Genomic DNA, 27026 nt, shown 5'->3' with positions numbered 1-27026 from the left:
TTCATATTAGCCCGGTTTAATGAATTGGAAGAAAGCATACGTCTTCATATGCACCTCAATTTGGCCCATTCACTTTTCACACTTCCTCCTTTTGTTTTTTATCTTTCACACTTTTGACTTTCTTTATTCATCCAAATAGCAAACTCATCACCACTCAACCTGACCAACTCGGCTATGTCCCGTGCTGCAGTTCTCTGTCTTATCTAGATCATTTGCAATTGAATGGAATAGATCCCTTTTGGACAAAGTGGATTCACCTGCTGCTGCAGTGACCACAGGTGTGATAAGATCTAGAATTGGCATCTGGTGCGATCTCTCCGCTTCCACTCCAAAGAAAGTTACCTGTTTATTCCTATCATGCATTGGTTTTTGGGGTTTTCTTTGAGTAATGATGATCTCTTTAGTAGTCTGTTGGCGCCCTCTCCTGGAGGAATAGTTTGCTTGCTCTTGGACATTCTAAAAGAGAGGTCATGATAGACATTGAGCTTCTGAGCTCAATTGGGGACAGTCATGGGTGATGAATGTTTGCAACCTGCTGCAAAGCCTCATACCGCAATATAAGGAACGTCAAATACTAAGAAAGGGCGGCCTATGAAAGAATTACTACTTTCAATAAGTACACTTAAACGGCTAATTGGGAATAGAAAAACTGTAAAAAGCCCTCTGAGAAAGCCCCCCTCTAACCTTTGATAGTAAGTTTTTCTGTAGTCTGCCTGTTGATGTATTTTCCGTTTGAACTGTGCACAACATGAAGAGACGGAACACTGGCGGCTTGTCACAATGCCCCCGCTGACATCACAATAGCGCTGCTGCCTAGAAAACAAGCTGCGCAGCAGAAGTTGTTCTTTGGGTGGGAGGGTGGGCTAGTGTAAGGAGGGGGCAAGCTCTTTTTTTCCCGGGTGGTAGGGGGATGACAGGAGAAGGGATGCGGGTGGTGAGAAGGGTACAGAGGGCAGGGTTTGGGGGCTGGGAAGGAAAGGGAAAAGATTAGGGTTTGGGGATGATGAAAGGGCTTTCTACGGGTAAGGATGGCAAAGGGTGGCAGTGACGGAAAGTCAGGCAACCTGTCCTGTCCGTCTTTTTGTATCGTGAATTGGAAAGACTGCAAGGGGGAGGGGAGTTGCTTGCGCCCTAAAGGAGGAGTTATTCAGATTCATTGCAGTGGGGGGCGGCGGCTGCAAAACGCACCATTCTTCTTGTTTTTGCTCTGCAAAGCAGCCTTTTCAAGGGTTGGCTTGGGTGACAAAATGTCTTCTGTAGGCGTGGGTTTGTCTCCCTCTCGCTCTCTCTCCCTAAGATGTGTCCGGCATAGGCCAGGGTGCCACTCGAGGCCCAAACCAATTCTGGTTATCGCTTCTCGGCCTTTTGGCTAAGATCAAGTGTAGTATCTGTTCTTATCAGTTTAATATCTGATACGTCCCCTATCTGGGGACCATATATTAAATGGATTTTTAGAACAGGGAGATGGAAAAAGAGCTTGCTCTGTCCACTCCACGCATTGACCTGGTATTGCAGTACCTCCAGGAACGGTGCACCCCTTCTTAACCCAGTTTCCAAAAGCAGAACTCAATTCACCTGATTCATATTAGCCCGGTTTAATGAATTGGAAGAAAGCATACGTCTTCATATGCACCTCAATTTGGCCCATTCACTTTTCACACTTCCTCCTTTTGTTTTTTATCTTTCACACTTTTGACTTTCTTTATTCATCCAAATAGCAAACTCATCACCACTCAACCTGACCAACTCGGCTATGTCCCGTGCTGCAGTTCTCTGTCTTATCTAGATCATTTGCAATTGAATGGAATAGATCCCTTTTGGACAAAGTGGATTCACCTGCTGCTGCAGTGACCACAGGTGTGATAAGATCTAGAATTGGCATCTGGTGCGATCTCTCCGCTTCCACTCCAAAGAAAGTTACCTGTTTATTCCTATCATGCATTGGTTTTTGGGGTTTTCTTTGAGTAATGATGATCTCTTTAGTAGTCTGTTGGCGCCCTCTCCTGGAGGAATAGTTTGCTTGCTCTTGGACATTCTAAAAGAGAGGTCATGATAGACATTGAGCTTCTGAGCTCAATTGGGGACAGTCATGGGTGATGAATGTTTGCAACCTGCTGCAAAGCCTCATACCGCAATATAAGGAACGTCAAATACTAAGAAAGGGCGGCCTATGAAAGAATTACTACTTTCAATAAGTACACTTAAACGGCTAATTGGGAATAGAAAAACTGTAAAAAGCCCTCTGAGAAAGCCCCCCTCTAACCTTTGATAGTAAGTTTTTCTGTAGTCTGCCTGTTGATGTATTTTCCGTTTGAACTGTGCACAACATGAAGAGACGGAACACTGGCGGCTTGTCACAATGCCCCCGCTGACATCACAATAGCGCTGCTGCCTAGAAAACAAGCTGCGCAGCAGAAGTTGTTCTTTGGGTGGGAGGGTGGGCTAGTGTAAGGAGGGGGCAAGCTCTTTTTTTCCCGGGTGGTAGGGGGATGACAGGAGAAGGGATGCGGGTGGTGAGAAGGGTACAGAGGGCAGGGTTTGGGGGCTGGGAAGGAAAGGGAAAAGATTAGGGTTTGGGGATGATGAAAGGGCTTTCTACGGGTAAGGATGGCAAAGGGTGGCAGTGACGGAAAGTCAGGCAACCTGTCCTGTCCGTCTTTTTGTATCGTGAATTGGAAAGACTGCAAGGGGGAGGGGAGTTGCTTGCGCCCTAAAGGAGGAGTTATTCAGATTCATTGCAGTGGGGGGCGGCGGCTGCAAAACGCACCATTCTTCTTGTTTTTGCTCTGCAAAGCAGCCTTTTCAAGGGTTGGCTTGGGTGACAAAATGTCTTCTGTAGGCGTGGGTTTGTCTCCCTCTCGCTCTCTCTCCCTAAGATGTGTCCGGCATAGGCCAGGGTGCCACTCGAGGCCCAAACCAATTCTGGTTATCGCTTCTCGGCCTTTTGGCTAAGATCAAGTGTAGTATCTGTTCTTATCAGTTTAATATCTGATACGTCCCCTATCTGGGGACCATATATTAAATGGATTTTTAGAACAGGGAGATGGAAAAAGAGCTTGCTCTGTCCACTCCACGCATTGACCTGGTATTGCAGTACCTCCAGGAACGGTGCACCCCTTCTTAACCCAGTTTCCAAAAGCAGAACTCAATTCACCTGATTCATATTAGCCCGGTTTAATGAATTGGAAGAAAGCATACGTCTTCATATGCACCTCAATTTGGCCCATTCACTTTTCACACTTCCTCCTTTTGTTTTTTATCTTTCACACTTTTGACTTTCTTTATTCATCCAAATAGCAAACTCATCACCACTCAACCTGACCAACTCGGCTATGTCCCGTGCTGCAGTTCTCTGTCTTATCTAGATCATTTGCAATTGAATGGAATAGATCCCTTTTGGACAAAGTGGATTCACCTGCTGCTGCAGTGACCACAGGTGTGATAAGATCTAGAATTGGCATCTGGTGCGATCTCTCCGCTTCCACTCCAAAGAAAGTTACCTGTTTATTCCTATCATGCATTGGTTTTTGGGGTTTTCTTTGAGTAATGATGATCTCTTTAGTAGTCTATTGGCGCCCTCTCCTGGAGGAATAGTTTGCTTGCTCTTGGACATTCTAAAAGAGAGGTCATGATAGACATTGAGCTTCTGAGCTCAATTGGGGACAGTCATGGGTGATGAATGTTTGCAACCTGCTGCAAAGCCTCATACCGCAATATAAGGAACGTCAAATACTAAGAAAGGGCGGCCTATGAAAGAATTACTACTTTCAATAAGTACACTTAAACGGCTAATTGGGAATAGAAAAACTGTAAAAAGCCCTCTGAGAAAGCCCCCCTCTAACCTTTGATAGTAAGTTTTTCTGTAGTCTGCCTGTTGATGTATTTTCCGTTTGAACTGTGCACAACATGAAGAGACGGAACACTGGCGGCTTGTCACAATGCCCCCGCTGACATCACAATAGCGCTGCTGCCTAGAAAACAAGCTGCGCAGCAGAAGTTGTTCTTTGGGTGGGAGGGTGGGCTAGTGTAAGGAGGGGGCAAGCTCTTTTTTTCCCGGGTGGTAGGGGGATGACAGGAGAAGGGATGCGGGTGGTGAGAAGGGTACAGAGGGCAGGGTTTGGGGGCTGGGAAGGAAAGGGAAAAGATTAGGGTTTGGGGATGATGAAAGGGCTTTCTACGGGTAAGGATGGCAAAGGGTGGCAGTGACGGAAAGTCAGGCAACCTGTCCTGTCCGTCTTTTTGTATCGTGAATTGGAAAGACTGCAAGGGGGAGGGGAGTTGCTTGCGCCCTAAAGGAGGAGTTATTCAGATTCATTGCAGTGGGGGGCGGCGGCTGCAAAACGCACCATTCTTCTTGTTTTTGCTCTGCAAAGCAGCCTTTTCAAGGGTTGGCTTGGGTGACAAAATGTCTTCTGTAGGCGTGGGTTTGTCTCCCTCTCGCTCTCTCTCCCTAAGATGTGTCCGGCATAGGCCAGGGTGCCACTCGAGGCCCAAACCAATTCTGGTTATCGCTTCTCGGCCTTTTGGCTAAGATCAAGTGTAGTGTTGTTCGAAGAGGTGGTTTAAGCTCCAGGCCACCTTAGTACAATGATACAATGCACACTGGAAGGTTGCGCTTGCTAGTACTCTGGGTGGATAGTATATTCATCTAGAGGAAAACATGGCCCTACCAGGATCGAGGCTATTAGACTGAGTAAGGGTGGGGGGCTATGGTACAACGTGCCCCAGGACTGACGACCCTGGAGTGAGTCTGAGCTTGCTGGCTTGGGACCCCGGCAAGCCTTGGGCTCTGTAGCACACCGTACCTTGCCTTTTCATACTTTTTGAGCATATTATCCTATCCCGGCCTTCTGGCTAGGAAGGGAAATTTTTATAATCCCGGTCGGAGGTCTAGTCAGCTTTGGGCTGAGAAACTAACACCCGGTTGGAGGTCTGGGTCAGCTTCGGCTGAGAAACCAACACCCGGTTGGAGGTCTGGGTCAGCTTCGGCTGAGAAACCAACACCCGGTTGGAGGTCCGGTTAGCCTTGGGCTGAGAAACCAACACCGGTTGACGGTCCGGGCAGTTTCGGCTGCGAAACCAACAACTAGTAGCTCTCTACTCTACTTGGGTAAGATGCCTGGGTGGACGCTGGGAGCAACGACAAGGCTCAACCAGGCTTCGGCTTGGGGGAGCACCGAAGATCCCTGACCCTTGCTGTGGCCTTCTGGCTCGGAGGGACGGGGTTGATTTTTGGGGACCCTCTCCTCACGGTGGGGTCCACACGAATCCTAGCCTTTGCACTGTTTTTGGTGTGACTTCGGTCATGCATTTTTTGTGGTGCTTTGGAAAGCTTCATTAAATCAAAAATCTGTTCTTATCAGTTTAATATCTGATACGTCCCCTATCTGGGGACCATATATTAAATGGATTTTTAGAACAGGGAGATGGAAAAAGAGCTTGCTCTGTCCACTCCACGCATTGACCTGGTATTGCAGTACCTCCAGGAACGGTGCACCCCTTCTTAACCCAGTTTCCAAAAGCAGAACTCAATTCACCTGATTCATATTAGCCCGGTTTAATGAATTGGAAGAAAGCATACGTCTTCATATGCACCTCAATTTGGCCCATTCACTTTTCACACTTCCTCCTTTTGTTTTTTATCTTTCACACTTTTGACTTTCTTTATTCATCCAAATAGCAAACTCATCACCACTCAACCTGACCAACTCGGCTATGTCCCGTGCTGCAGTTCTCTGTCTTATCTAGATCATTTGCAATTGAATGGAATAGATCCCTTTTGGACAAAGTGGATTCACCTGCTGCTGCAGTGACCACAGGTGTGATAAGATCTAGAATTGGCATCTGGTGCGATCTCTCCGCTTCCACTCCAAAGAAAGTTACCTGTTTATTCCTATCATGCATTGGTTTTTGGGGTTTTCTTTGAGTAATGATGATCTCTTTAGTAGTCTGTTGGCGCCCTCTCCTGGAGGAATAGTTTGCTTGCTCTTGGACATTCTAAAAGAGAGGTCATGATAGACATTGAGCTTCTGAGCTCAATTGGGGACAGTCATGGGTGATGAATGTTTGCAACCTGCTGCAAAGCCTCATACCGCAATATAAGGAACGTCAAATACTAAGAAAGGGCGGCCTATGAAAGAATTACTACTTTCAATAAGTACACTTAAACGGCTAATTGGGAATAGAAAAACTGTAAAAAGCCCTCTGAGAAAGCCCCCCTCTAACCTTTGATAGTAAGTTTTTCTGTAGTCTGCCTGTTGATGTATTTTCCGTTTGAACTGTGCACAACATGAAGAGACGGAACACTGGCGGCTTGTCACAATGCCCCCGCTGACATCACAATAGCGCTGCTGCCTAGAAAACAAGCTGCGCAGCAGAAGTTGTTCTTTGGGTGGGAGGGTGGGCTAGTGTAAGGAGGGGGCAAGCTCTTTTTTTCCCGGGTGGTAGGGGGATGACAGGAGAAGGGATGCGGGTGGTGAGAAGGGTACAGAGGGCAGGGTTTGGGGGCTGGGAAGGAAAGGGAAAAGATTAGGGTTTGGGGATGATGAAAGGGCTTTCTACGGGTAAGGATGGCAAAGGGTGGCAGTGACGGAAAGTCAGGCAACCTGTCCTGTCCGTCTTTTTGTATCGTGAATTGGAAAGACTGCAAGGGGGAGGGGAGTTGCTTGCGCCCTAAAGGAGGAGTTATTCAGATTCATTGCAGTGGGGGGCGGCGGCTGCAAAACGCACCATTCTTCTTGTTTTTGCTCTGCAAAGCAGCCTTTTCAAGGGTTGGCTTGGGTGACAAAATGTCTTCTGTAGGCGTGGGTTTGTCTCCCTCTCGCTCTCTCTCCCTAAGATGTGTCCGGCATAGGCCAGGGTGCCACTCGAGGCCCAAACCAATTCTGGTTATCGCTTCTCGGCCTTTTGGCTAAGATCAAGTGTAGTATCTGTTCTTATCAGTTTAATATCTGATACGTCCCCTATCTGGGGACCATATATTAAATGGATTTTTAGAACAGGGAGATGGAAAAAGAGCTTGCTCTGTCCACTCCACGCATTGACCTGGTATTGCAGTACCTCCAGGAACGGTGCACCCCTTCTTAACCCAGTTTCCAAAAGCAGAACTCAATTCACCTGATTCATATTAGCCCGGTTTAATGAATTGGAAGAAAGCATACGTCTTCATATGCACCTCAATTTGGCCCATTCACTTTTCACACTTCCTCCTTTTGTTTTTTATCTTTCACACTTTTGACTTTCTTTATTCATCCAAATAGCAAACTCATCACCACTCAACCTGACCAACTCGGCTATGTCCCGTGCTGCAGTTCTCTGTCTTATCTAGATCATTTGCAATTGAATGGAATAGATCCCTTTTGGACAAAGTGGATTCACCTGCTGCTGCAGTGACCACAGGTGTGATAAGATCTAGAATTGGCATCTGGTGCGATCTCTCCGCTTCCACTCCAAAGAAAGTTACCTGTTTATTCCTATCATGCATTGGTTTTTGGGGTTTTCTTTGAGTAATGATGATCTCTTTAGTAGTCTGTTGGCGCCCTCTCCTGGAGGAATAGTTTGCTTGCTCTTGGACATTCTAAAAGAGAGGTCATGATAGACATTGAGCTTCTGAGCTCAATTGGGGACAGTCATGGGTGATGAATGTTTGCAACCTGCTGCAAAGCCTCATACCGCAATATAAGGAACGTCAAATACTAAGAAAGGGCGGCCTATGAAAGAATTACTACTTTCAATAAGTACACTTAAACGGCTAATTGGGAATAGAAAAACTGTAAAAAGCCCTCTGAGAAAGCCCCCCTCTAACCTTTGATAGTAAGTTTTTCTGTAGTCTGCCTGTTGATGTATTTTCCGTTTGAACTGTGCACAACATGAAGAGACGGAACACTGGCGGCTTGTCACAATGCCCCCGCTGACATCACAATAGCGCTGCTGCCTAGAAAACAAGCTGCGCAGCAGAAGTTGTTCTTTGGGTGGGAGGGTGGGCTAGTGTAAGGAGGGGGCAAGCTCTTTTTTTCCCGGGTGGTAGGGGGATGACAGGAGAAGGGATGCGGGTGGTGAGAAGGGTACAGAGGGCAGGGTTTGGGGGCTGGGAAGGAAAGGGAAAAGATTAGGGTTTGGGGATGATGAAAGGGCTTTCTACGGGTAAGGATGGCAAAGGGTGGCAGTGACGGAAAGTCAGGCAACCTGTCCTGTCCGTCTTTTTGTATCGTGAATTGGAAAGACTGCAAGGGGGAGGGGAGTTGCTTGCGCCCTAAAGGAGGAGTTATTCAGATTCATTGCAGTGGGGGGCGGCGGCTGCAAAACGCACCATTCTTGTTTTTGCTCTGCAAAGCAGCCTTTTCAAGGGTTGGCTTGGGTGACAAAATGTCTTCTGTAGGCGTGGGTTTGTCTCCCTCTCGCTCTCTCTCCCTAAGATGTGTCCGGCATAGGCCAGGGTGCCACTCGAGGCCCAAACCAATTCTGGTTATCGCTTCTCGGCCTTTTGGCTAAGATCAAGTGTAGTATCTGTTCTTATCAGTTTAATATCTGATACGTCCCCTATCTGGGGACCATATATTAAATGGATTTTTAGAACAGGGAGATGGAAAAAGAGCTTGCTCTGTCCACTCCACGCATTGACCTGGTATTGCAGTACCTCCAGGAACGGTGCACCCCTTCTTAACCCAGTTTCCAAAAGCAGAACTCAATTCACCTGATTCATATTAGCCCGGTTTAATGAATTGGAAGAAAGCATACGTCTTCATATGCACCTCAATTTGGCCCATTCACTTTTCACACTTCCTCCTTTTGTTTTTTATCTTTCACACTTTTGACTTTCTTTATTCATCCAAATAGCAAACTCATCACCACTCAACCTGACCAACTCGGCTATGTCCCGTGCTGCAGTTCTCTGTCTTATCTAGATCATTTGCAATTGAATGGAATAGATCCCTTTTGGACAAAGTGGATTCACCTGCTGCTGCAGTGACCACAGGTGTGATAAGATCTAGAATTGGCATCTGGTGCGATCTCTCCGCTTCCACTCCAAAGAAAGTTACCTGTTTATTCCTATCATGCATTGGTTTTTGGGGTTTTCTTTGAGTAATGATGATCTCTTTAGTAGTCTGTTGGCGCCCTCTCCTGGAGGAATAGTTTGCTTGCTCTTGGACATTCTAAAAGAGAGGTCATGATAGACATTGAGCTTCTGAGCTCAATTGGGGACAGTCATGGGTGATGAATGTTTGCAACCTGCTGCAAAGCCTCATACCGCAATATAAGGAACGTCAAATACTAAGAAAGGGCGGCCTATGAAAGAATTACTACTTTCAATAAGTACACTTAAACGGCTAATTGGGAATAGAAAAACTGTAAAAAGCCCTCTGAGAAAGCCCCCCTCTAACCTTTGATAGTAAGTTTTTCTGTAGTCTGCCTGTTGATGTATTTTCCGTTTGAACTGTGCACAACATGAAGAGACGGAACACTGGCGGCTTGTCACAATGCCCCCGCTGACATCACAATAGCGCTGCTGCCTAGAAAACAAGCTGCGCAGCAGAAGTTGTTCTTTGGGTGGGAGGGTGGGCTAGTGTAAGGAGGGGGCAAGCTCTTTTTTTCCCGGGTGGTAGGGGGATGACAGGAGAAGGGATGCGGGTGGTGAGAAGGGTACAGAGGGCAGGGTTTGGGGGCTGGGAAGGAAAGGGAAAAGATTAGGGTTTGGGGATGATGAAAGGGCTTTCTACGGGTAAGGATGGCAAAGGGTGGCAGTGACGGAAAGTCAGGCAACCTGTCCTGTCCGTCTTTTTGTATCGTGAATTGGAAAGACTGCAAGGGGGAGGGGAGTTGCTTGCGCCCTAAAGGAGGAGTTATTCAGATTCATTGCAGTGGGGGGCGGCGGCTGCAAAACGCACCATTCTTCTTGTTTTTGCTCTGCAAAGCAGCCTTTTCAAGGGTTGGCTTGGGTGACAAAATGTCTTCTGTAGGCGTGGGTTTGTCTCCCTCTCGCTCTCTCTCCCTAAGATGTGTCCGGCATAGGCCAGGGTGCCACTCGAGGCCCAAACCAATTCTGGTTATCGCTTCTCGGCCTTTTGGCTAAGATCATGTGTAGTGTTGTTCGAAGAGGTGGTTTAAGCTCCAGGCCACCTTAGTACAATGATACAATGCACACTGGAAGGTTGCGCTTGCTAGTACTCTGGGTGGATAGTATATTCATCTAGAGGAAAACATGGCCCTACCAGGATCAAGGCTATTAGACTGAGTAAGGGTGGGGGGCTATGGTACAACGTGCCCCAGGACTGACGACCCTGGAGTGAGTCTGAGCTTGCTGGCTTGGGACCCCGGCAAGCCTTGGGCTCTGTAGCACACCGTACCTTGCCTTTTCATACTTTTTGAGCATATTACCCTATCCCGGCCTTCTGGCTAGGAAGGGAAATTTTTATAATCCCGGTCGGAGGTCTGGTCAGCTTTGGGCTGAGAAACTAACACCCGGTTGGAGGTCCGGGTCAGCTTCGGCTGAGAAACCAACACCCGGTTGGAGGTCTGGGTCAGCTTCGGCTGAGAAACCAACACCCGGTTGGAGGTCCGGTTAGCCTTGGGCTGAGAAACCAACACCGGTTGACGGTCCGGGCAGTTTCGGCTGCGAAACCAACAACTAGTAGCTCTCTACTCCACTTGGGTAAGATGCCTGGGTGGACGCTGGGAGCAACGACAAGGCTCAACCAGGCTTCGGCTTGGGGGAGCACCGAAGATCCCTGACCCTTGCTGTGGCCTTCTGGCTCGGAGGGACGGGGTTGATTTTTGGGGACCCTCTCCTCACGGTGGGGTCCACACGAATCCTAGCCTTTGCACTGTTTTTGGTGTGACTTCGGTCATGCATTTTTTGTGGTGCTTTGGAAAGCTTCATTAAATCAAAAATCTGTTCTTATCAGTTTAATATCTGATACGTCCCCTATCTGGGGACCATATATTAAATGGATTTTTAGAACAGGGAGATGGAAAAAGAGCTTGCTCTGTCCACTCCACGCATTGACCTGGTATTGCAGTACCTCCAGGAACGGTGCACCCCTTCTTAACCCAGTTTCCAAAAGCAGAACTCAATTCACCTGATTCATATTAGCCCGGTTTAATGAATTGGAAGAAAGCATACGTCTTCATATGCACCTCAATTTGGCCCATTCACTTTTCACACTTCCTCCTTTTGTTTTTTATCTTTCACACTTTTGACTTTCTTTATTCATCCAAATAGCAAACTCATCACCACTCAACCTGACCAACTCGGCTATGTCCCGTGCTGCAGTTCTCTGTCTTATCTAGATCATTTGCAATTGAATGGAATAGATCCCTTTTGGACAAAGTGGATTCACCTGCTGCTGCAGTGACCACAGGTGTGATAAGATCTAGAATTGGCATCTGGTGCGATCTCTCCGCTTCCACTCCAAAGAAAGTTACCTGTTTATTCCTATCATGCATTGGTTTTTGGGGTTTTCTTTGAGTAATGATGATCTCTTTAGTAGTCTGTTGGCGCCCTCTCCTGGAGGAATAGTTTGCTTGCTCTTGGACATTCTAAAAGAGAGGTCATGATAGACATTGAGCTTCTGAGCTCAATTGGGGACAGTCATGGGTGATGAATGTTTGCAACCTGCTGCAAAGCCTCATACCGCAATATAAGGAACGTCAAATACTAAGAAAGGGCGGCCTATGAAAGAATTACTACTTTCAATAAGTACACTTAAACGGCTAATTGGGAATAGAAAAACTGTAAAAAGCCCTCTGAGAAAGCCCCCCTCTAACCTTTGATAGTAAGTTTTTCTGTAGTCTGCCTGTTGATGTATTTTCCGTTTGAACTGTGCACAACATGAAGAGACGGAACACTGGCGGCTTGTCACAATGCCCCCGCTGACATCACAATAGCGCTGCTGCCTAGAAAACAAGCTGCGCAGCAGAAGTTGTTCTTTGGGTGGGAGGGTGGGCTAGTGTAAGGAGGGGGCAAGCTCTTTTTTTCCCGGGTGGTAGGGGGATGACAGGAGAAGGGATGCGGGTGGTGAGAAGGGTACAGAGGGCAGGGTTTGGGGGCTGGGAAGGAAAGGGAAAAGATTAGGGTTTGGGGATGATGAAAGGGCTTTCTACGGGTAAGGATGGCAAAGGGTGGCAGTGACGGAAAGTCAGGCAACCTGTCCTGTCCGTCTTTTTGTATCGTGAATTGGAAAGACTGCAAGGGGGAGGGGAGTTGCTTGCGCCCTAAAGGAGGAGTTATTCAGATTCATTGCAGTGGGGGGCGGCGGCTGCAAAACGCACCATTCTTCTTGTTTTTGCTCTGCAAAGCAGCCTTTTCAAGGGTTGGCTTGGGTGACAAAATGTCTTCTGTAGGCGTGGGTTTGTCTCCCTCTCGCTCTCTCTCCCTAAGATGTGTCCGGCATAGGCCAGGGTGCCACTCGAGGCCCAAACCAATTCTGGTTATCGCTTCTCGGCCTTTTGGCTAAGATCAAGTGTAGTGTTGTTCGAAGAGGTGGTTTAAGCTCCAGGCCACCTTAGTACAATGATACAATGCACACTGGAAGGTTGCGCTTGCTAGTACTCTGGGTGGATAGTATATTCATCTAGTGGAAAACATGGCCCTACCAGGATCGAGGCTATTAGACTGAGTAAGGATGGGGGGCTATGGTACAACGTGCCCCAGGACTGACGACCCTGGAGTGAGTCTGAGCTTGCTGGCTTGGGACCCCGGCAAGCCTTGGGCTCTGTAGCACACCGTACCTTGCCTTTTCATACTTTTTGAGCATATTACCCTATCCCGGCCTTCTGGCTAGGAAGGGAAATTTTTATAATCCCGGTCGGAGGTCTGGTCAGCTTTGGGCTGAGAAACTAACACCCGGTTGGAGGTCCGGGTCAGCTTCGGCTGAGAAACCAACACCCGGTTGGAGGTCTGGGTCAGCTTCGGCTGAGAAACCAACACCCGGTTGGAGGTCCGGTTAGCCTTGGGCTGAGAAACCAACACCGGTTGACGGTCCGGGCAGTTTCGGCTGCGAAACCAACAACTAGTAGCTCTCTACTCCACTTGGGTAAAATGCCTGGGTGGACGCTGGGAGCAACGACAAGGCTCAACCAGGCTTCGGCTTGGGGGAGCACCGAAGATCCCTGACTCTTGCTGTGGTCTTCTGGCTCGGAGGGACAGGGCTGATTTTTGGGGACCCTCTCCTCACGGTGGGGTCCACACGAATCCTAGCCTTTGCACTGTTTTTGGTGTGACTTCGGTCATGCATTTTTTGTGGTGCTTTGGAAAGCTTCATTAAATCAAAAAATCTGTTCTTATCAGTTTAATATCTGATACGTCCCCTATCTGGGGACCATATATTAAATGGATTTTTAGAACAGGGAGATGGAAAAAGAGCTTGCTCTGTCCACTCCACGCATTGACCTGGTATTGCAGTACCTCCAGGAACGGTGCACCCCTTCTTAACCCAGTTTCCAAAAGCAGAACTCAATTCACCTGATTCATATTAGCCCGGTTTAATGAATTGGAAGAAAGCATACGTCTTCATATGCACCTCAATTTGGCCCATTCACTTTTCACACTTCCTCCTTTTGTTTTTTATCTTTCACACTTTTGACTTTCTTTATTCATCCAAATAGCAAACTCATCACCACTCAACCTGACCAACTCGGCTATGTCCCGTGCTGCAGTTCTCTGTCTTATCTAGATCATTTGCAATTGAATGGAATAGATCCCTTTTGGACAAAGTGGATTCACCTGCTGCTGCAGTGACCACAGGTGTGATAAGATCTAGAATTGGCATCTGGTGCGATCTCTCCGCTTCCACTCCAAAGAAAGTTACCTGTTTATTCCTATCATGCATTGGTTTTTGGGGTTTTCTTTGAGTAATGATGATCTCTTTAGTAGTCTGTTGGCGCCCTCTCCTGGAGGAATAGTTTGCTTGCTCTTGGACATTCTAAAAGAGAGGTCATGATAGACATTGAGCTTCTGAGCTCAATTGGGGACAGTCATGGGTGATGAATGTTTGCAACCTGCTGCAAAGCCTCATACCGCAATATAAGGAACGTCAAATACTAAGAAAGGGCGGCCTATGAAAGAATTACTACTTTCAATAAGTACACTTAAACGGCTAATTGGGAATAGAAAAACTGTAAAAAGCCCTCTGAGAAAGCCCCCCTCTAACCTTTGATAGTAAGTTTTTCTGTAGTCTGCCTGTTGATGTATTTTCCGTTTGAACTGTGCACAACATGAAGAGACGGAACACTGGCGGCTTGTCACAATGCCCCCGCTGACATCACAATAGCGCTGCTGCCTAGAAAACAAGCTGCGCAGCAGAAGTTGTTCTTTGGGTGGGAGGGTGGGCTAGTGTAAGGAGGGGGCAAGCTCTTTTTTTCCCGGGTGGTAGGGGGATGACAGGAGAAGGGATGCGGGTGGTGAGAAGGGTACAGAGGGCAGGGTTTGGGGGCTGGGAAGGAAAGGGAAAAGATTAGGGTTTGGGGATGATGAAAGGGCTTTCTACGGGTAAGGATGGCAAAGGGTGGCAGTGACGGAAAGTCAGGCAACCTGTCCTGTCCGTCTTTTTGTATCGTGAATTGGAAAGACTGCAAGGGGGAGGGGAGTTGCTTGCGCCCTAAAGGAGGAGTTATTCAGATTCATTGCAGTGGGGGGCGGCGGCTGCAAAACGCACCATTCTTCTTGTTTTTGCTCTGCAAAGCAGCCTTTTCAAGGGTTGGCTTGGGTGACAAAATGTCTTCTGTAGGCGTGGGTTTGTCTCCCTCTCGCTCTCTCTCCCTAAGATGTGTCCGGCATAGGCCAGGGTGCCACTCGAGGCCCAAACCAATTCTGGTTATCGCTTCTCGGCCTTTTGGCTAAGATCAAGTGTAGTATCTGTTCTTATCAGTTTAATATCTGATACGTCCCCTATCTGGGGACCATATATTAAATGGATTTTTAGAACAGGGAGATGGAAAAAGAGCTTGCTCTGTCCACTCCACGCATTGACCTGGTATTGCAGTACCTCCAGGAACGGTGCACCCCTTCTTAACCCAGTTTCCAAAAGCAGAACTCAATTCACCTGATTCATATTAGCCCGGTTTAATGAATTGGAAGAAAGCATACGTCTTCATATGCACCTCAATTTGGCCCATTCACTTTTCACACTTCCTCCTTTTGTTTTTTATCTTTCACACTTTTGACTTTCTTTATTCATCCAAATAGCAAACTCATCACCACTCAACCTGACCAACTCGGCTATGTCCCGTGCTGCAGTTCTCTGTCTTATCTAGATCATTTGCAATTGAATGGAATAGATCCCTTTTGGACAAAGTGGATTCACCTGCTGCTGCAGTGACCACAGGTGTGATAAGATCTAGAATTGGCATCTGGTGCGATCTCTCCGCTTCCACTCCAAAGAAAGTTACCTGTTTATTCCTATCATGCATTGGTTTTTGGGGTTTTCTTTGAGTAATGATGATCTCTTTAGTAGTCTGTTGGCGCCCTCTCCTGGAGGAATAGTTTGCTTGCTCTTGGACATTCTAAAAGAGAGGTCATGATAGACATTGAGCTTCTGAGCTCAATTGGGGACAGTCATGGGTGATGAATGTTTGCAACCTGCTGCAAAGCCTCATACCGCAATATAAGGAACGTCAAATACTAAGAAAGGGCGGCCTATGAAAGAATTACTACTTTCAATAAGTACACTTAAACGGCTAATTGGGAATAGAAAAACTGTAAAAAGCCCTCTGAGAAAGCCCCCCTCTAACCTTTGATAGTAAGTTTTTCTGTAGTCTGCCTGTTGATGTATTTTCCGTTTGAACTGTGCACAACATGAAGAGACGGAACACTGGCGGCTTGTCACAATGCCCCCGCTGACATCACAATAGCGCTGCTGCCTAGAAAACAAGCTGCGCAGCAGAAGTTGTTCTTTGGGTGGGAGGGTGGGCTAGTGTAAGGAGGGGGCAAGCTCTTTTTTTCCCGGGTGGTAGGGGGATGACAGGAGAAGGGATGCGGGTGGTGAGAAGGGTACAGAGGGCAGGGTTTGGGGGCTGGGAAGGAAAGGGAAAAGATTAGGGTTTGGGGATGATGAAAGGGCTTTCTACGGGTAAGGATGGCAAAGGGTGGCAGTGACGGAAAGTCAGGCAACCTGTCCTGTCCGTCTTTTTGTATCGTGAATTGGAAAGACTGCAAGGGGGAGGGGAGTTGCTTGCGCCCTAAAGGAGGAGTTATTCAGATTCATTGCAGTGGGGGGCGGCGGCTGCAAAACGCACCATTCTTCTTGTTTTTGCTCTGCAAAGCAGCCTTTTCAAGGGTTGGCTTGGGTGACAAAATGTCTTCTGTAGGCGTGGGTTTGTCTCCCTCTCGCTCTCTCTCCCTAAGATGTGTCCGGCATAGGCCAGGGTGCCACTCGAGGCCCAAACCAATTCTGGTTATCGCTTCTCGGCCTTTTGGCTAAGATCAAGTGTAGTGTTGTTCGAAGAGGTGGTTTAAGCTCCAGGCCACCTTAGTACAATGATACAATGCACACTGGAAGGTTGCGCTTGCTAGTACTCTGGGTGGATAGTATATTCATCTAGTGGAAAACATGGCCCTACCAGGATCGAAGCTATTAGACTGAGTAAGGATGGGGGGCTATGGTACAACGTGCCCCAGGACTGACGACCCTGGAGTGAGTCTGAGCTTGCTGGCTTGGGACCCCGGCAAGCCTTGGGCTCTGTAGCACACCGTACCTTGCCTTTTCATACTTTTTGAGCATATTACCCTATCCCGGCCTTCTGGCTAGGAAGGGAAATTTTTATAATCCCGGTCGGAGGTCTGGTCAGCTTTGGGCTGAGAAACTAACACCCGGTTGGAGGTCTGGGTCAGCTTCGGCTGAGAAACCAACACCCGGTTGGAGGTCTGGGTCAGCTTCGGCTGAGAAACCAACACCCGGTTGGAGGTCCGGTTAGCCTTGGGCTGAGAAACCAACACCGGTTGACGGTCCGGGCAGTTTCGGCTGCGAAACCAACAACTAGTAGCTCTCTACTCCACTTGGGTAAGATGCCTGGGTGGACGCTGGGAGCAACGACAAGGCTCAACCAGGCTTCTGCTTGGGGGAGCACCGAAGATCCCTGACCCTTGCTGTGGCCTTCTGGCTCGGAGGGACAGGGTTGATTTTTGGGGACCCTCTCCTCACGGTGGGGTCCACACGAATCCTAGCCTTTGCACTGTTTTTGGTGTGACTTCGGTCATGCATTTTTTGTGGTGCTTTGGAAAGCTTCATTAAATCAAAATCTGTTCTTATCAGTTTAATATCTGATACGTCCCCTATCTGGGGACCATATATTAAATGGATTTTTAGAACAGGGAGATGGAAAAAGAGCTTGCTCTGTCCACTCCACGCATTGACCTGGTATTGCAGTACCTCCAGGAACGGTGCACCCCTTCTTAACCCAGTTTCCAAAAGCAGAACTCAATTCACCTGATTCATATTAGCCCGGTTTAATGAATTGGAAGAAAGCATACGTCTTCATATGCACCTCAATTTGGCCCATTCACTTTTCACACTTCCTCCTTTTGTTTTTTATCTTTCACACTTTTGACTTTCTTTATTCATCCAAATAGCAAACTCATCACCACTCAACCTGACCAACTCGGCTATGTCCCGTGCTGCAGTTCTCTGTCTTATCTAGATCATTTGCAATTGAATGGAATAGATCTCTTTTGGACAAAGTGGATTCACCTGCTGCTGCAGTGACCACAGGTGTGATAAGATCTAGAATTGGCATCTGGTGCGATCTCTCCGCTTCCACTCCAAAGAAAGTTACCTGTTTATTCCTATCATGCATTGGTTTTTGGGGTTTTCTTTGAGTAATGATGATCTCTTTAGTAGTCTGTTGGCGCCCTCTCCTGGAGGAATAGTTTGCTTGCTCTTGGACATTCTAAAAGAGAGGTCATGATAGACATTGAGCTTCTGAGCTCAATTGGGGACAGTCATGGGTGATGAATGTTTGCAACCTGCTGCAAAGCCTCATACCGCAATATAAGGAACGTCAAATACTAAGAAAGGGCGGCCTATGAAAGAATTACTACTTTCAATAAGTACACTTAAACGGCTAATTGGGAATAGAAAAACTGTAAAAAGCCCTCTGAGAAAGCCCCCCTCTAACCTTTGATAGTAAGTTTTTCTGTAGTCTGCCTGTTGATGTATTTTCCGTTTGAACTGTGCACAACATGAAGAGACGGAACACTGGCGGCTTGTCACAATGCCCCCGCTGACATCACAATAGCGCTGCTGCCTAGAAAACAAGCTGCGCAGCAGAAGTTGTTCTTTGGGTGGGAGGGTGGGCTAGTGTAAGGAGGGGGCAAGCTCTTTTTTTCCCGGGTGGTAGGGGGATGACAGGAGAAGGGATGCGGGTGGTGAGAAGGGTACAGAGGGCAGGGTTTGGGGGCTGGGAAGGAAAGGGAAAAGATTAGGGTTTGGGGATGATGAAAGGGCTTTCTACGGGTAAGGATGGCAAAGGGTGGCAGTGACGGAAAGTCAGGCAACCTGTCCTGTCCGTCTTTTTGTATCGTGAATTGGAAAGACTGCAAGGGGGAGGGGAGTTGCTTGCGCCCTAAAGGAGGAGTTATTCAGATTCATTGCAGTGGGGGGCGGCGGCTGCAAAACGCACCATTCTTCTTGTTTTTGCTCTGCAAAGCAGCCTTTTCAAGGGTTGGCTTGGGTGACAAAATGTCTTCTGTAGGCGTGGGTTTGTCTCCCTCTCGCTCTCTCTCCCTAAGATGTGTCCGGCATAGGCCAGGGTGCCACTCGAGGCCCAAACCAATTCTGGTTATCGCTTCTCGGCCTTTTGGCTAAGATCAAGTGTAGTATCTGTTCTTATCAGTTTAATATCTGATACGTCCCCTATCTGGGGACCATATATTAAATGGATTTTTAGAACAGGGAGATGGAAAAAGAGCTTGCTCTGTCCACTCCACGCATTGACCTGGTATTGCAGTACCTCCAGGAACGGTGCACCCCTTCTTAACCCAGTTTCCAAAAGCAGAACTCAATTCACCTGATTCATATTAGCCCGGTTTAATGAATTGGAAGAAAGCATACGTCTTCATATGCACCTCAATTTGGCCCATTCACTTTTCACACTTCCTCCTTTTGTTTTTTATCTTTCACACTTTTGACTTTCTTTATTCATCCAAATAGCAAACTCATCACCACTCAACCTGACCAACTCGGCTATGTCCCGTGCTGCAGTTCTCTGTCTTATCTAGATCATTTGCAATTGAATGGAATAGATCCCTTTTGGACAAAGTGGATTCACCTGCTGCTGCAGTGACCACAGGTGTGATAAGATCTAGAATTGGCATCTGGTGCGATCTCTCCGCTTCCACTCCAAAGAAAGTTACCTGTTTATTCCTATCATGCATTGGTTTTTGGGGTTTTCTTTGAGTAATGATGATCTCTTTAGTAGTCTGTTGGCGCCCTCTCCTGGAGGAATAGTTTGCTTGCTCTTGGACATTCTAAAAGAGAGGTCATGATAGACATTGAGCTTCTGAGCTCAATTGGGGACAGTCATGGGTGATGAATGTTTGCAACCTGCTGCAAAGCCTCATACCGCAATATAAGGAACGTCAAATACTAAGAAAGGGCGGCCTATGAAAGAATTACTACTTTCAATAAGTACACTTAAACGGCTAATTGGGAATAGAAAAACTGTAAAAAGCCCTCTGAGAAAGCCCCCCTCTAACCTTTGATAGTAAGTTTTTCTGTAGTCTGCCTGTTGATGTATTTTCCGTTTGAACTGTGCACAACATGAAGAGACGGAACACTGGCGGCTTGTCACAATGCCCCCGCTGACATCACAATAGCGCTGCTGCCTAGAAAACAAGCTGCGCAGCAGAAGTTGTTCTTTGGGTGGGAGGGTGGGCTAGTGTAAGGAGGGGGCAAGCTCTTTTTTTCCCGGGTGGTAGGGGGATGACAGGAGAAGGGATGCGGGTGGTGAGAAGGGTACAGAGGGCAGGGTTTGGGGGCTGGGAAGGAAAGGGAAAAGATTAGGGTTTGGGGATGATGAAAGGGCTTTCTACGGGTAAGGATGGCAAAGGGTGGCAGTGACGGAAAGTCAGGCAACCTGTCCTGTCCGTCTTTTTGTATCGTGAATTGGAAAGACTGCAAGGGGGAGGGGAGTTGCTTGCGCCCTAAAGGAGGAGTTATTCAGATTCATTGCAGTGGGGGGCGGCGGCTGCAAAACGCACCATTCTTCTTGTTTTTGCTCTGCAAAGCAGCCTTTTCAAGGGTTGGCTTGGGTGACAAAATGTCTTCTGTAGGCGTGGGTTTGTCTCCCTCTCGCTCTCTCTCCCTAAGATGTGTCCGGCATAGGCCAGGGTGCCACTCGAGGCCCAAACCAATTCTGGTTATCGCTTCTCGGCCTTTTGGCTAAGATCAAGTGTAGTATCTGTTCTTATCAGTTTAATATCTGATACGTCCCCTATCTGGGGACCATATATTAAATGGATTTTTAGAACAGGGAGATGGAAAAAGAGCTTGCTCTGTCCACTCCACGCATTGACCTGGTATTGCAGTACCTCCAGGAACGGTGCACCCCTTCTTAACCCAGTTTCCAAAAGCAGAACTCAATTCACCTGATTCATATTAGCCCGGTTTAATGAATTGGAAGAAAGCATACGTCTTCATATGCACCTCAATTTGGCCCATTCACTTTTCACACTTCCTCCTTTTGTTTTTTATCTTTCACACTTTTGACTTTCTTTATTCATCCAAATAGCAAACTCATCACCACTCAACCTGACCAACTCGGCTATGTCCCGTGCTGCAGTTCTCTGTCTTATCTAGATCATTTGCAATTGAATGGAATAGATCCCTTTTGGACAAAGTGGATTCACCTGCTGCTGCAGTGACCACAGGTGTGATAAGATCTAGAATTGGCATCTGGTGCGATCTCTCCGCTTCCACTCCAAAGAAAGTTACCTGTTTATTCCTATCATGCATTGGTTTTTGGGGTTTTCTTTGAGTAATGATGATCTCTTTAGTAGTCTGTTGGCGCCCTCTCCTGGAGGAATAGTTTGCTTGCTCTTGGACATTCTAAAAGAGAGGTCATGATAGACATTGAGCTTCTGAGCTCAATTGGGGACAGTCATGGGTGATGAATGTTTGCAACCTGCTGCAAAGCCTCATACCGCAATATAAGGAACGTCAAATACTAAGAAAGGGCGGCCTATGAAAGAATTACTACTTTCAATAAGTACACTTAAACGGCTAATTGGGAATAGAAAAACTGTAAAAAGCCCTCTGAGAAAGCCCCCCTCTAACCTTTGATAGTAAGTTTTTCTGTAGTCTGCCTGTTGATGTATTTTCCGTTTGAACTGTGCACAACATGAAGAGACGGAACACTGGCGGCTTGTCACAATGCCCCCGCTGACATCACAATAGCGCTGCTGCCTAGAAAACAAGCTGCGCAGCAGAAGTTGTTCTTTGGGTGGGAGGGTGGGCTAGTGTAAGGAGGGGGCAAGCTCTTTTTTTCCCGGGTGGTAGGGGGATGACAGGAGAAGGGATGCGGGTGGTGAGAAGGGTACAGAGGGCAGGGTTTGGGGGCTGGGAAGGAAAGGGAAAAGATTAGGGTTTGGGGATGATGAAAGGGCTTTCTACGGGTAAGGATGGCAAAGGGTGGCAGTGACGGAAAGTCAGGCAACCTGTCCTGTCCGTCTTTTTGTATCGTGAATTGGAAAGACTGCAAGGGGGAGGGGAGTTGCTTGCGCCCTAAAGGAGGAGTTATTCAGATTCATTGCAGTGGGGGGCGGCGGCTGCAAAACGCACCATTCTTCTTGTTTTTGCTCTGCAAAGCAGCCTTTTCAAGGGTTGGCTTGGGTGACAAAATGTCTTCTGTAGGCGTGGGTTTGTCTCCCTCTCGCTCTCTCTCCCTAAGATGTGTCCGGCATAGGCCAGGGTGCCACTCGAGGCCCAAACCAATTCTGGTTATCGCTTCTCGGCCTTTTGGCTAAGATCAAGTGTAGTATCTGTTCTTATCAGTTTAATATCTGATACGTCCCCTATCTGGGGACCATATATTAAATGGATTTTTAGAACAGGGAGATGGAAAAAGAGCTTGCTCTGTCCACTCCACGCATTGACCTGGTATTGCAGTACCTCCAGGAACGGTGCACCCCTTCTTAACCCAGTTTCCAAAAGCAGAACTCAATTCACCTGATTCATATTAGCCCGGTTTAATGAATTGGAAGAAAGCATACGTCTTCATATGCACCTCAATTTGGCCCATTCACTTTTCACACTTCCTCCTTTTGTTTTTTATCTTTCACACTTTTGACTTTCTTTATTCATCCAAATAGCAAACTCATCACCACTCAACCTGACCAACTCGGCTATGTCCCGTGCTGCAGTTCTCTGTCTTATCTAGATCATTTGCAATTGAATGGAATAGATCCCTTTTGGACAAAGTGGATTCACCTGCTGCTGCAGTGACCACAGGTGTGATAAGATCTAGAATTGGCATCTGGTGCGATCTCTCCGCTTCCACTCCAAAGAAAGTTACCTGTTTATTCCTATCATGCATTGGTTTTTGGGGTTTTCTTTGAGTAATGATGATCTCTTTAGTAGTCTGTTGGCGCCCTCTCCTGGAGGAATAGTTTGCTTGCTCTTGGACATTCTAAAAGAGAGGTCATGATAGACATTGAACTTCTGAGCTCAATTGGGGACAGTCATGGGTGATGAATGTTTGCAACCTGCTGCAAAGCCTCATACCGCAATATAAGGAACGTCAAATACTAAGAAAGGGCGGCCTATGAAAGAATTACTACTTTCAATAAGTACACTTAAACGGCTAATTGGGAATAGAAAAACTGTAAAAAGCCCTCTGAGAAAGCCCCCCTCTAACCTTTGATAGTAAGTTTTTCTGTAGTCTGCCTGTTGATGTATTTTCCGTTTGAACTGTGCACAACATGAAGAGACGGAACACTGGCGGCTTGTCACAATGCCCCCGCTGACATCACAATAGCGCTGCTGCCTAGAAAACAAGCTGCGCAGCAGAAGTTGTTCTTTGGGTGGGAGGGTGGGCTAGTGTAAGGAGGGGGCAAGCTCTTTTTTTCCCGGGTGGTAGGGGGATGACAGGAGAAGGGATGCGGGTGGTGAGAAGGGTACAGAGGGCAGGGTTTGGGGGCTGGGAAGGAAAGGGAAAAGATTAGGGTTTGGGGATGATGAAAGGGCTTTCTACGGGTAAGGATGGCAAAGGGTGGCAGTGACGGAAAGTCAGGCAACCTGTCCTGTCCGTCTTTTTGTATCGTGAATTGGAAAGACTGCAAGGGGGAGGGGAGTTGCTTGCGCCCTAAAGGAGGAGTTATTCAGATTCATTGCAGTGGGGGGCGGCGGCTGCAAAACGCACCATTCTTCTTGTTTTTGCTCTGCAAAGCAGCCTTTTCAAGGGTTGGCTTGGGTGACAAAATGTCTTCTGTAGGCGTGGGTTTGTCTCCCTCTCGCTCTCTCTCCCTAAGATGTGTCCGGCATAGGCCAGGGTGCCACTCGAGGCCCAAACCAATTCTGGTTATCGCTTCTCGGCCTTTTGGCTAAGATCAAGTGTAGTATCTGTTCTTATCAGTTTAATATCTGATACGTCCCCTATCTGGGGACCATATATTAAATGGATTTTTAGAACAGGGAGATGGAAAAAGAGCTTGCTCTGTCCACTCCACGCATTGACCTGGTATTGCAGTACCTCCAGGAACGGTGCACCCCTTCTTAACCCAGTTTCCAAAAGCAGAACTCAATTCACCTGATTCATATTAGCCCGGTTTAATGAATTGGAAGAAAGCATACGTCTTCATATGCACCTCAATTTGGCCCATTCACTTTTCACACTTCCTCCTTTTGTTTTTTATCTTTCACACTTTTGACTTTCTTTATTCATCCAAATAGCAAACTCATCACCACTCAACCTGACCAACTCGGCTATGTCCCGTGCTGCAGTTCTCTGTCTTATCTAGATCATTTGCAATTGAATGGAATAGATCCCTTTTGGACAAAGTGGATTCACCTGCTGCTGCAGTGACCACAGGTGTGATAAGATCTAGAATTGGCATCTGGTGCGATCTCTCCGCTTCCACTCCAAAGAAAGTTACCTGTTTATTCCTATCATGCATTGGTTTTTGGGGTTTTCTTTGAGTAATGATGATCTCTTTAGTAGTCTGTTGGCGCCCTCTCCTGGAGGAATAGTTTGCTTGCTCTTGGACATTCTAAAAGAGAGGTCATGATAGACATTGAGCTTCTGAGCTCAATTGGGGACAGTCATGGGTGATGAATGTTTGCAACCTGCTGCAAAGCCTCATACCGCAATATAAGGAACGTCAAATACTAAGAAAGGGCGGCCTATGAAAGAATTACTACTTTCAATAAGTACACTTAAACGGCTAATTGGGAATAGAAAAACTGTAAAAAGCCCTCTGAGAAAGCCCCCCTCTAACCTTTGATAGTAAGTTTTTCTGTAGTCTGCCTGTTGATGTATTTTCCGTTTGAACTGTGCACAACATGAAGAGACGGAACACTGGCGGCTTGTCACAATGCCCCCGCTGACATCACAATAGCGCTGCTGCCTAGAAAACAAGCTGCGCAGCAGAAGTTGTTCTTTGGGTGGGAGGGTGGGCTAGTGTAAGGAGGGGGCAAGCTCTTTTTTTCCCGGGTGGTAGGGGGATGACAGGAGAAGGGATGCGGGTGGTGAGAAGGGTACAGAGGGCAGGGTTTGGGGGCTGGGAAGGAAAGGGAAAAGATTAGGGTTTGGGGATGATGAAAGGGCTTTCTACGGGTAAGGATGGCAAAGGGTGGCAGTGACGGAAAGTCAGGCAACCTGTCCTGTCCGTCTTTTTGTACCGTGAATTGGAAAGACTGCAAGGGGGAGGGGAGTTGCTTGCGCCCTAAAGGAGGAGTTATTCAGATTCATTGCAGTGGGGGGCGGCGGCTGCAAAACGCACCATTCTTCTTGTTTTTGCTCTGCAAAGCAGCCTTTTCAAGGGTTGGCTTGGGTGACAAAATGTCTTCTGTAGGCGTGGGTTTGTCTCCCTCTCGCTCTCTCTCCCTAAGATGTGTCCGGCATAGGCCAGGGTGCCACTCGAGGCCCAAACCAATTCTGGTTATCGCTTCTCGGCCTTTTGGCTAAGATCAAGTGTAGTATCTGTTCTTATCAGTTTAATATCTGATACGTCCCCTATCTGGGGACCATATATTAAATGGATTTTTAGAACAGGGAGATGGAAAAAGAGCTTGCTCTGTCCACTCCACGCATTGACCTGGTATTGCAGTACCTCCAGGAACGGTGCACCCCTTCTTAACCCAGTTTCCAAAAGCAGAACTCAATTCACCTGATTCATATTAGCCCGGTTTAATGAATTGGAAGAAAGCATACGTCTTCATATGCACCTCAATTTGGCCCATTCACTTTTCACACTTCCTCCTTTTGTTTTTTATCTTTCACACTTTTGACTTTCTTTATTCATCCAAATAGCAAACTCATCACCACTCAACCTGACCAACTCGGCTATGTCCCGTGCTGCAGTTCTCTGTCTTATCTAGATCATTTGCAATTGAATGGAATAGATCCCTTTTGGACAAAGTGGATTCACCTGCTGCTGCAGTGACCACAGGTGTGATAAGATCTAGAATTGGCATCTGGTGCGATCTCTCCGCTTCCACTCCAAAGAAAGTTACCTGTTTATTCCTATCATGCATTGGTTTTTGGGGTTTTCTTTGAGTAATGATGATCTCTTTAGTAGTCTGTTGGCGCCCTCTCCTGGAGGAATAGTTTGCTTGCTCTTGGACATTCTAAAAGAGAGGTCATGATAGACATTGAGCTTCTGAGCTCAATTGGGGACAGTCATGGGTGATGAATGTTTGCAACCTGCTGCAAAGCCTCATACCGCAATATAAGGAACGTCAAATACTAAGAAAGGGCGGCCTATGAAAGAATTACTACTTTCAATAAGTACACTTAAACGGCTAATTGGGAATAGAAAAACTGTAAAAAGCCCTCTGAGAAAGCCCCCCTCTAACCTTTGATAGTAAGTTTTTCTGTAGTCTGCCTGTTGATGTATTTTCCGTTTGAACTGTGCACAACATGAAGAGACGGAACACTGGCGGCTTGTCACAATGCCCCCGCTGACATCACAATAGCGCTGCTGCCTAGAAAACAAGCTGCGCAGCAGAAGTTGTTCTTTGGGTGGGAGGGTGGGCTAGTGTAAGGAGGGGGCAAGCTCTTTTTTTCCCGGGTGGTAGGGGGATGACAGGAGAAGGGATGCGGGTGGTGAGAAGGGTACAGAGGGCAGGGTTTGGGGGCTGGGAAGGAAAGGGAAAAGATTAGGGTTTGGGGATGATGAAAGGGCTTTCTACGGGTAAGGATGGCAAAGGGTGGCAGTGACGGAAAGTCAGGCAACCTGTCCTGTCCGTCTTTTTGTATCGTGAATTGGAAAGACTGCAAGGGGGAGGGGAGTTGCTTGCGCCCTAAAGGAGGAGTTATTCAGATTCATTGCAGTGGGGGGCGGCGGCTGCAAAACGCACCATTCTTCTTGTTTTTGCTCTGCAAAGCAGCCTTTTCAAGGGTTGGCTTGGGTGACAAAATGTCTTCTGTAGGCGTGGGTTTGTCTCCCTCTCGCTCTCTCTCCCTAAGATGTGTCCGGCATAGGCCAGGGTGCCACTCGAGGCCCAAACCAATTCTGGTTATCGCTTCTCGGCCTTTTGGCTAAGATCAAGTGTAGTATCTGTTCTTATCAGTTTAATATCTGATACGTCCCCTATCTGGGGACCATATATTAAATGGATTTTTAGAACAGGGAGATGGAAAAAGAGCTTGCTCTGTCCACTCCACGCATTGACCTGGTATTGCAGTACCTCCAGGAACGGTGCACCCCTTCTTAACCCAGTTTCCAAAAGCAGAACTCAATTCACCTGATTCATATTAGCCCGGTTTAATGAATTGGAAGAAAGCATACGTCTTCATATGCACCTCAATTTGGCCCATTCACTTTTCACACTTCCTCCTTTTGTTTTTTATCTTTCACACTTTTGACTTTCTTTATT

The 27026-nt window shown here is 47.2% G+C and overlaps 15 non-coding genes across 15 annotated transcripts; all 15 read left to right on the top strand.

Moving 5' to 3' along the window:
* Positions 1-1349: 1349 nt before the first annotated feature.
* On the top strand, positions 1350-1540 carry LOC142252383 (U2 spliceosomal RNA). The gene has a single exon (XR_012725762.1). It is a non-coding gene; the product is annotated as a U2 spliceosomal RNA (small nuclear RNA).
* Positions 1541-2928: 1388 nt separating this feature from the next.
* Positions 2929-3119, top strand: LOC142252382 (U2 spliceosomal RNA). The gene has a single exon (XR_012725761.1). It is a non-coding gene; the product is annotated as a U2 spliceosomal RNA (small nuclear RNA).
* Positions 3120-5309: 2190 nt separating this feature from the next.
* On the top strand, positions 5310-5502 carry LOC142252993 (U2 spliceosomal RNA). The gene has a single exon (XR_012726338.1). It is a non-coding gene; the product is annotated as a U2 spliceosomal RNA (small nuclear RNA).
* A 1388-nt stretch (positions 5503-6890) lies between these two features.
* Positions 6891-7081, top strand: LOC142252381 (U2 spliceosomal RNA). Its single transcript, XR_012725760.1, has one exon. It is a non-coding gene; the product is annotated as a U2 spliceosomal RNA (small nuclear RNA).
* Positions 7082-8466: 1385 nt separating this feature from the next.
* Positions 8467-8657, top strand: LOC142252380 (U2 spliceosomal RNA). Its single transcript, XR_012725759.1, has one exon. It is a non-coding gene; the product is annotated as a U2 spliceosomal RNA (small nuclear RNA).
* A 2190-nt stretch (positions 8658-10847) lies between these two features.
* LOC142252990 (U2 spliceosomal RNA) lies at positions 10848-11040 on the top strand. The gene has a single exon (XR_012726336.1). It is a non-coding gene; the product is annotated as a U2 spliceosomal RNA (small nuclear RNA).
* A 2190-nt stretch (positions 11041-13230) lies between these two features.
* Positions 13231-13424, top strand: LOC142253068 (U2 spliceosomal RNA). Its single transcript, XR_012726388.1, has one exon. It is a non-coding gene; the product is annotated as a U2 spliceosomal RNA (small nuclear RNA).
* Positions 13425-14812: 1388 nt separating this feature from the next.
* Positions 14813-15003, top strand: LOC142252378 (U2 spliceosomal RNA). Its single transcript, XR_012725758.1, has one exon. It is a non-coding gene; the product is annotated as a U2 spliceosomal RNA (small nuclear RNA).
* Positions 15004-17189: 2186 nt separating this feature from the next.
* Positions 17190-17385, top strand: LOC142253097 (U2 spliceosomal RNA). Its single transcript, XR_012726417.1, has one exon. It is a non-coding gene; the product is annotated as a U2 spliceosomal RNA (small nuclear RNA).
* Positions 17386-18773: 1388 nt separating this feature from the next.
* Positions 18774-18964, top strand: LOC142252377 (U2 spliceosomal RNA). Its single transcript, XR_012725757.1, has one exon. It is a non-coding gene; the product is annotated as a U2 spliceosomal RNA (small nuclear RNA).
* Positions 18965-20352: 1388 nt separating this feature from the next.
* On the top strand, positions 20353-20543 carry LOC142252376 (U2 spliceosomal RNA). Its single transcript, XR_012725756.1, has one exon. It is a non-coding gene; the product is annotated as a U2 spliceosomal RNA (small nuclear RNA).
* A 1388-nt stretch (positions 20544-21931) lies between these two features.
* Positions 21932-22122, top strand: LOC142252374 (U2 spliceosomal RNA). Its single transcript, XR_012725754.1, has one exon. It is a non-coding gene; the product is annotated as a U2 spliceosomal RNA (small nuclear RNA).
* A 1388-nt stretch (positions 22123-23510) lies between these two features.
* On the top strand, positions 23511-23701 carry LOC142252373 (U2 spliceosomal RNA). Its single transcript, XR_012725753.1, has one exon. It is a non-coding gene; the product is annotated as a U2 spliceosomal RNA (small nuclear RNA).
* A 1388-nt stretch (positions 23702-25089) lies between these two features.
* On the top strand, positions 25090-25280 carry LOC142252372 (U2 spliceosomal RNA). Its single transcript, XR_012725752.1, has one exon. It is a non-coding gene; the product is annotated as a U2 spliceosomal RNA (small nuclear RNA).
* Positions 25281-26668: 1388 nt separating this feature from the next.
* LOC142252371 (U2 spliceosomal RNA) lies at positions 26669-26859 on the top strand. Its single transcript, XR_012725751.1, has one exon. It is a non-coding gene; the product is annotated as a U2 spliceosomal RNA (small nuclear RNA).
* The last annotated feature ends 167 nt before the right edge of the window (positions 26860-27026 follow it).

Source organism: Anomaloglossus baeobatrachus, chromosome 9, assembly GCF_048569485.1.
Source record: "Anomaloglossus baeobatrachus isolate aAnoBae1 chromosome 9, aAnoBae1.hap1, whole genome shotgun sequence".
NCBI lineage: Eukaryota > Metazoa > Chordata > Amphibia > Anura > Aromobatidae > Anomaloglossus > Anomaloglossus baeobatrachus.
This window is presented reverse-complemented; position numbering and strand designations above follow the sequence as displayed.